At 46.7% G+C, this 7,484-nt stretch overlaps 1 pseudogene across 1 annotated transcript; it reads left to right on the top strand.

Moving 5' to 3' along the window:
- The first annotated feature begins 647 nt into the window (after positions 1–647).
- LOC308510981 (60 kDa heat shock protein, mitochondrial-like) lies at positions 648–6,955 on the top strand (annotated as a pseudogene). The gene is made up of 2 exons: positions 648–673; positions 5,277–6,955. The product of its transcript is annotated as a 60 kDa heat shock protein, mitochondrial-like (transcript).
- Positions 6,956–7,484: the final 529 nt, after the last annotated feature.

The raw sequence follows: 7,484 nt of genomic DNA, 5'->3' as shown, positions 1-7,484 counted from the left end.
CACCTGCTCACAGGCGGCCCGCCCCCGCCGTGCCCCGCCCCCGCCGTGCCCCGCCCCCGCCGTGCCCCGCCCCCGCCGTGCCCCGCCCCCGCCGTGCCCCGCCCCCGCCGTGCCCCGCCCCCGCCGTGCCCCGCCCCCGCCGTGCCCCGCCCCCGCCGTGCCCCGCCCCCGCCGTGCCCCGCCCCCGCCGTGCCCCGCCCCCGCCGTGCCCCGCCCCCGCCGTGCCCCGCCCCGCCGTGCCCCGCCCCCCGCCCCTCCGTCCCCCCCACCTCGCGACCCAACCGGACCTTATCCCCTATCCGCTCCCCAGATTCTCACCCTGGGGGGCTTCGGCCTCTTGCGTGGGCTCCTCCTTCCCTTCCTCCGCCATCTCCCCAGCCGCAGACTCCTCCTCCACCTTGGCCTTGGGCTCTGGGGCCAGGAAGCCCTCTCTAGAGCCTAGGGCTCTGTCGCCAAGGCCCTCGGGCAGCACAGCTGCAGCCCCCTCCCCAGAGGCATCTGGCTCCGAGAGCACGCGGACCTGGGCCGCCTGACCTGGCAGGTGATGTCTGGGCAGAACGACACTGCGAACGGCGTTGGGGCGCAGGAGGACGTGGTCGTTGTTGGACAGATCGCGCAGCATTCCGCGCACCACGTCCAGGAACATCATGTGGAAGCCCGCCAAGGGTAACAGGTTGGTGGGGTCCAGCAGTAGGTTGTGGGGTCGCACCACGATCTCCTCGTCCTCCTCCTCCTCGTCCTCCTCGTCCTCCTCGTCCTCCTCGTCCTCCTCGTCCTCCTCCTCCTTCGCCTCCTCCTTCACCTCCTCCTCTTTATCCTCCTCCTCCTCCTCCTCCTCAGCGGGGCCAATGTCAGGATCCTCTTCACGGGCACCTCCCTCGGGGTCTCCCACTGCCCCGGCCTCCTCCCTCAGGCTCTCTATGGCCGCTGAGATTTCTGCTGCCACCATGGCGGCGGCTGCGTCCCCCCCGCCCCCCTGGGGCATGGAGTTGAAGATCAGGGCATCTTGATCTCCATCTGCCCCTATCCAGGCCCCCGCCATTCGCACGGGACTCTCCCGGCCCCCTGGGGCCGGGCTCCCATCGTCACTATCGGACATAACAGCGAACAGTACCTCCTCCGGCAGCGAAAGGCTCTGGTGTCGACTGCCAAGATGGCGGCCGGGAGCGGAGGCCGTTGACAGGGCCCGCGACAAGGGGCGGGGCGGAGGAGGAACTGGCTGTCCACTGGCTAACGGCCTCTGATGGGCAGGTGCGGACGGCCAACCCACCCACCAAGGCTTCGCCACACCACGGGGAGGGGGGGGGGGGCACGAGCGTCAACAAAGGGCCGCGCCTGGGCCTTACAAGCTCCAAGCTCATTGGCTGGGAAGCGAGGATTGACATGCCCTGTGTCCAATGGCAAAGGCCCTTAGCTTCTAGGATGGCTCACAATCAGCTCTCTTTTCTACGAGGCCTGAGGGTTCTGAGCTACCTTCAAGTCCACACAAGTCCTGTTCTTTCAATGTTGCAATTGTCTGAAATCTATAGTGCAGCAATTTTCAACAGTGCCATAAGAACTTTAAAAACATGCAATACCTGACTAGTTAGGGGCACTGATCTCTTTTCCCATTTAAAAAAAAATTGACAGCCGTAACCGGTTTGGCTCAGTGGATAGAGCGTCGGCCTGCGGACTGAAAGGTCCCATGTTCCGGTCAAGGGCATGTACCTTGGTTGCGGGCACATCCCCAGTGGGGTGTGTGCAGGAGGCAGCTGATCGATGCTTCTCTCTCATCGATGTTTCTAACTCTCTATCTCTCTCCCTTCCTCTCTGTAAAAAATCAATAAAATACATTTTAAAAAATAATAAAAATATTGACAATGGGAGATATTTGTAATACTATCAACAATAAAAATATATTTAAAAAATTGATGACAGCCAACACCAGGGGCCCCCAAACTTTTTAAACAGGGGGCCAGTTCACTGTCCCTCAGTCCGTTGTAGGGCCAAACTATAGTTTAAAAAAAAACTATGAACAAATTCCTATGCACACTGCTCATATCTTATTTTGAAGTAAAAAAACAAAACCGGAACAAATACAATATTTGTATTTGCATGTGGCCCACGGGCCGTAGTTTGAGGACCCCTGGCCAACACACTAGCTGTTATTGTGAATGAATCAATATTGTACCTAGTTTTCTTAAATCAGTAATAAATATGTTTTTTGGTGTGCCACAGAATTTAAATAATTAGTTTATGTGTGTCATGAGATGAAAAAGGTTGAAAATCACTGCTGTAAAGGGCAGAGAGTAAAAATTTTGGGTTTGGTAACTCAGAGGTACATTTGAAACCACTATGTAGATACTCATTTAACAACAGAGAAAACAAATGTCCACAACTATTTTATTCTTGAAACTAAAAATATAATGCTAATTGAATACAATATTTATAATAAAGGTCTATTAATAAGAAGAGTGTAAGTCTTTTGGGAGAATAACATTTTGCTTAATTGGGGTTCAAAGTTAGTGATATCTATCAAAATTGATTGCATATGTTCATCTGTTGAACTGTAATGAGGTTTTACATAATTTATCTTTTAAAAAATATGGCGAGTGTTTTTTAAAGGGTTTAAAAATCATGCTCAATTGCATACAGCTATTTCTCATTTATATAATAGATGCATTTTCATCTGCTTGAGTACAGCAAAGGGTTAGAATCTGAATCAATTTATGACTTCAGAGATGTGCTATTTCAAAAGTGTACTCCGTAGAATTTACTTAACTGCTTCTACCACTGATCCTTTAAATAAGCAAAGCAGATGATATCATTCCTTGAATTTGTTTTTAAACACTAGCATTTTAATTGAAATACAGGTATAAATCAGAAATTCCTGGTACAGTGCCTGCACTTAGTCTTATTTAATATAGGAATTGGATGTACAATGAAAAAATTATCATTTTCTTTATCCTTGGAGCAGAGGGAAGGAGAGAAAGGACAGCTGGAAATATGGTTGCAGTATTTAAGAGCTGAATAAGAGAACAATAAATCTTTCATAATGCCAACAACAACTGCACAATGAAGAACAACCTTGTATCTCATCAATTTTATAATTCATGCTCTATCAGAAGTTAGGTTCCCCTCTATGTATCTCAATTAATTCAAACCCCACACCCTCCAAAATACAAAGACAATTTAATTGGTATTCCCTAAGTAGAAGATCAAACATCAAAGGGAAGTCCTCCTTCTGACATCTATTGATATGATTTCACCAAAGTTGAAATCTAACAATTGAAAATGAAATATCTTGGCCAAGTAAGAAACTTCAGTTGTTAGTGGTATTACCCCACTGTATTACATATTAAATCAAACCTAGCATTAAATATGCTTGCACAATTATGCTGTGAATTACATAGTAGTGATGATGCTAGTGAAAAAGGACTATCATTAACCCAAGAAGAATAAGGGGGGGAATGTGAAAACAAGTAGGAAGCCAACAAAAAGTTGGTCATTTTCTGATGAGGAAAGGTAATTTTAAATATAGAAATATAAAAGGGGAAATATTACCTTAATCCTTCTAGCCTATCTAATAAAATACAAAGATGCAAATTGACTGTACCTTTGCTACGCCCACCAGCCAATCAGAGCAATATGCAAATTAACCGCCAACAAAGATGGAATCTAATTTGCATACAGTAGGCAGGGCAGGACAGTGGGAACCGCCATCCAGGCAGGGCTCAGGCGGGTCACGGCAATCGTGGGAGCCCAGCCCCGTGTGCAGCCCCGGCTGGCGCGGGGCTCAGGAGCTGCGATCAGCAAAGCAGGACTGGGGATTGGTGAATGGGCGCAAGGCAGACCTCCTGGTCCTTCCCCTCAGCCGGCAGGCTCCTATCAATCTTCAGTTTCTACTGAAAGGAATGTGGCGCCTCCACTGCGCAGCCTCCCAGGACTCGGACTCGCAGGCTTCGGAGTGGAGACTTCAACAAGGACTTCAGCGCCTGCTCAGGGGAATAACCGCCACCTCCCTACTCCACAGCTGCTTCTGTGTCTGCAAGAAACTGCGCATGCTCCTCCCTGTGACATGGGCGGGGCCAGAGCCTGAGTTGAGCGGTTCCACGATAGTGATAGCAGCTGGACCAGTGCAGGGATGGAGGGAGGGAGGGCGGGGAAGGAGCAAGGGGGAAGCCCTGGTTCCCTGCTCCTCCTCCCACAGGCATGGCCCTTGCTGCTATGATGATAAAAGGAGTTGTGTTTTTCTAACTGTCTGGGTAAAGGAAACAAGTGTCTGTTGACTTCTGATCTTACTCTCAGAGCTGCCAGTTAATCCCTCTGGATGCATCATATCCAGCCTCCAAAGGATCCGAGGGGCAGGATCAACCTTTGTTCCATAGTTGAGGAAACTGACCAATAAACACATGTGTCTCATGCCTCAGTGTCAACTCCCGCAGAAATCTCCGGGTAATGACTCAGATTCTATATCTAAGGGTATATTTTCTTCTGTTTTCATGTTTAATTCAATAAATAATACAATAAAGAATAAAATGAGTTCAGAGGGCTCAGCATTGTATTCCCAGAGCCTTTGGTCCCACACAAACCGCAGAGTTCAGTCATCCTGAGATGAAAGGAAAGGAAAGAGAAACGTGAAAGGTTTCCCGGCTCAGTCACAGAGACATCTCATAACCACATATTAAGGACACGACATTAGCTTAGGGGTGGAAAGGACACAAATGGAATAGAAGATGGAGCCATTTGGAGTGAGCAGGCTAGCATGGGGGCAGTTGGGGGCAAGCAGGCCAGCAGGGGGGGCAGTTAGGGGCAAGCAGGCCGGCGGGGTGGGGGGTAGTTGGGGTGAGCGCACTGGTACAGGGGACAGTTGGGGGTGATCAGGCTGGCGGGGGGGGGGGCAAGTTAGGGGCAAGCAGACAGGCAGGTGAGTGGTTAGGAGCCAGCAGTCCCAGATTGTGAGAAGGATGTCCGACTGCCAGTTTAGGCCCGATTGCTGTAAACTGGCAGTAGGACATCCTTCCAGGGGTCCCAGATTGGTGAGAGTGCAGGCTGGGCTGAAGGACACTCCCCCTTCCCCCGAGTGCACAAATTTTTGTGCACCGGGCCACTAGTATGTTAATAATATGAAACATTTTATATATCAGACGAGAGCAGAATTAAGTAATTCAACTCTACTGCAGCATTATAAATATCCTGTTCCCTCACTCACCACTGATGGCCTGCCTCACAGCTCACCTGCACTGCAGCTACCCCACATAAATGCCTTGATTACACAAAGTCCTTTGTCAGATTAGGCCAGTTTCCAGGGCACTGGCTTCTCATCTCACTCAGGCTTATGTCAAAGATGTAAATTTTGGCACAGGTGCCCAAGCCTCAGTGTTTCAAGGTATAGACCTTTTAGCTGATGCTGTACCATTGCTATAGGGCCAAAGAGAAGAACAGTTATTATTAAACAGAGTTTGGGCAGTCCCAAAGTAACAAAAGAAAGTGTGATATTTGCAAAGTCCATTGCCTTAAGAGATAAATATAAAAATATTGGTGCTAAACTTGTTCAAGCTGTTGCCAATAACACAAATGAAGATGCTGGGAATGGCACTACCACTACTACTGTACTGGCACACTATCTTGCCAAGGAAGGCTCTGAGAATATCAGTGACTGTGCTAATCCAGTGGAGATCAGGAGAGATGTGATGTTAGCTGTTGGTGCTATGATTTCTAAACTTAAAAAGCAGTCTAAACCTGTGACAATCCCTGAAGAAATAGCTCAGATTGCTACACTTTCTGCAAACAGAGACAAAGAAATTGGCAACATCATTTCTGATGTGATGAAAAAGGTTGGAAGAAAGGGTGTCATCACAGTAAAGGATGGTAAAACACTGAATGATGAATTAGAAATTATTGACGACATGAAGTTTGATGTGGGTTATATTTCTCCATACTTTATTAATACACCAAAAAGTCAAAAAAGTGAATTCTAAGATGCCTATGTTATATCTAGGGAAAAGAAAATTTCTAGTATTCAGACAATTTGTACCTGCTCTTGAAACTCCCAATGCTCACCATGAGCCCTTAGTCATAATTGCTGAAGATGTTGATGGAGAAGCTCTACGTACACTCATTTTGAATAGACTAGGAGTTGGCCTTCACGTTGTAGCAGTCAAAGCTCCAGGTTTGGGTGACAATAGAAAGAACCAGCTTAAAGTCATGTCTATTGATATTGGTGGAGCAGTGTTTGGAGAAGAAGGATTGACTCGAAATCTTAAAGATGTTCAGTTTCATGACTTGGGAAAAGTTGGAGAGGTCATTGTGATCAAAGGTGATGCCATGCTCTTGAAAGGAAAAGGTAACAAGGCTCAAATAGGGGAAAACATACTCAAGAAATCATTGACCAGTTAAATATCACAACTAATGAATATGAAAAGGGAAAACCTAAATGAATGTCTGGTAAAACTCTCAGATGGAGTAGCTGGGCTGAAGGTTGGTGGGACAAGTGATGTTGAAGTGAATGAAAAGAAAGAATAACAGATGTGTGCCCTCAATGCTACATAAGCTGCTGTTGCAGAAGGCATTGTTCCTGGAAGGGCTTGTGCCCTGCTTTGGTGCATCTGGCCTTGGACTCATTAATTCCAGCTAATGAAGGTTTTAAAAATTGGTATAGAAGTTATTTATAAAGCATTCAAAAATTCTGCAATGACTATTGCTAAGAATGCAGGTGTCAAGGGATCACTGATAGTTGAGAAAATTATGCAAGGTTCCTCAGAAGTTAGTTATGATACTATGCTTGGAGATTGTGAATTTGGTGGGAAAGGAATAATTGATCCAACAAAGGCTATAAGAACTGCTTTATTGGACACTGCTGGAGTGGCCTCTCTGTTAACAACAGCAGAAGCTTTAGTCACAGAAATTCCTAAAGAAGAGAAAGACCCTGGAATGCATGAGAATGGGAGGTGGTATGAGAAATGGCATGTTCTAATCCTAGAATAGTGCTTTACCATCATTAATGAGAACTGTGAAAGGAAGCTCAAGGCAGTGCTCCTCACCTATAACTTCAGAGAAGTAGGTTGAAGGAAATGACTGAAGACAAGGCTGGCTGATGCTTAAGAAAATTACTATAACCATCAGCTACTGCTTTCAGTTGACAATGTACAATGGTCTACTGCTGTCATTGTCCATGCCTCCCGATAATTTTTGTATTTTTGTTTTATTTATTTAATTTTTCATTTTCAATTACAGTTGATATACATCATTACATTAGTTTTAGGTATGCACCCCAGTGACCAGAAATTATATAATTTAATACTTAATCATCCCAATAAATCCTGAAACCATCCAGCACCACACCTAGTTATTAGACTATTATTGACTACATTTTCTATGCTGTACTATATATACCCATGACTATTCTGTAACAACCAATTTGTACTTCGTAATCTCTTCACCTTTTTCACCCATCCTCCCAATCCCCCTCCCATGTAGCAACCAACAAAAAGTCCTCTGTATAT

Source organism: Myotis nattereri (assembly GCF_964212035.1).
Source record: "Myotis nattereri genome assembly, chromosome: X".
Taxonomy (NCBI): domain Eukaryota; kingdom Metazoa; phylum Chordata; class Mammalia; order Chiroptera; family Vespertilionidae; genus Myotis; species Myotis nattereri.
The sequence above is the reverse complement of the archived record's forward strand: the minus strand, read 5'-3'. Positions and strand labels throughout refer to the sequence as shown.